The sequence below is a fragment of the Aptenodytes forsteri genome, unplaced genomic scaffold (genome assembly GCF_000699145.1).
Source record: "Aptenodytes forsteri isolate BGI_AS27 unplaced genomic scaffold, ASM69914v1 Scaffold552, whole genome shotgun sequence".
NCBI lineage: Eukaryota > Metazoa > Chordata > Aves > Sphenisciformes > Spheniscidae > Aptenodytes > Aptenodytes forsteri.
The window spans coordinates 24,261-25,407 of NW_008795947.1; positions in this window are offsets into that span (position 1 = coordinate 24,261).

Here is a 1,147-nt window from a genome sequence, read left to right on the forward strand (position 1 = left end):
TCGAACGCTTGGATCGGGGAGGCTGGAAGTTGGGGAGGCTGGAAGTTGTTGGGGAGGCTCGGCGTGTCCGGTTCGTTTCTTGTCCGGGGGACAGCGGCGACTAATAGGGAGAGCACATCCTACTGCAGGGGGGAAGAGAAGAGCGAAGGGACCCTGGGTCTTGGCACTCGGTTGATAAACTAACCACCGTTGCAAGCGAGGGCTGATGTCCTCCAGCTAGAAGCAGGAGGATGAGGTTGGGCTTTGCTGGGTGCTGTTAATCCTGGGGTCGCAGAGCGCCCGGTGAAGTCACGTTGGGATGCCGCCCGTGGCGGCAGCACGCGAGGGCCTTGCTCTTCATCCGCACCTCTCCGGGGTTTCCCGGCTCCTCGCGGTGGCCTGTTGTCACCCGCCTCCTCGCAGGGCTGTCCCCAGAGCTTTTGGTGCGGGCGATGGAGCCGGTGGGGAACCGGGTACGGTGGGGAACCGGGTACGCCGGCCTCGGGGAGCATCCCTGCTGGGGTGAAGTGTCGGTGCGGCCCCAGAGAAGGCTGGCCGTCGCGTGCGTGACTCGGGATGCAGGAAAGTTACTGGGGAACGTTGCGCCCGGTCTTACAAACCAGTTCGGAAGCCGGGCTGGTGGTCTCGGAGAGAGCGATTCTTACGTGGAGCGGGGGCGGGTGGCTTCGGAGCCAGCTTGCGCCAGAGCCGAGAAAAGATCCCTGCTTCTCCCGTCCCCCTGTTAAGGCTTCCCTTGCTCACCAAGAGGCTGAGGAGCGCACGGCGAGCAACCGAACGCTGCTGCAGGGAGCCCAGCTCACCCGGGGAACGGAGAGCCAACGCGACGGGCCGTGCCTGCCCGGGGGCTGCCGTTGCAGGGGACGGGCTGGCTGCGAGGGGGGGGGAAACCTGTCCCTTATCGTTTAGCGTCGTTTGCTACAAAAAGTGCCCCCGCTGAGTGGGAGCTGGGGCTTTTCCTACCCAGAGAGGGCTTTAGGAAGGGTGAAGCCGTCCTCGCGCAGTCTGGCTTGGGGAGCGCTTGCAGGCGTGAGGCCGTTCCTGGGAGGAGGAGGAGGAGGAGGAAGAGGAGGGCCGGCGTGGGCGGTGATGCTAATGTGGCTCTTCCACTGCGGCAGCCCCCGCCGGGGGAAAGGGGGGGTGCCCCCAC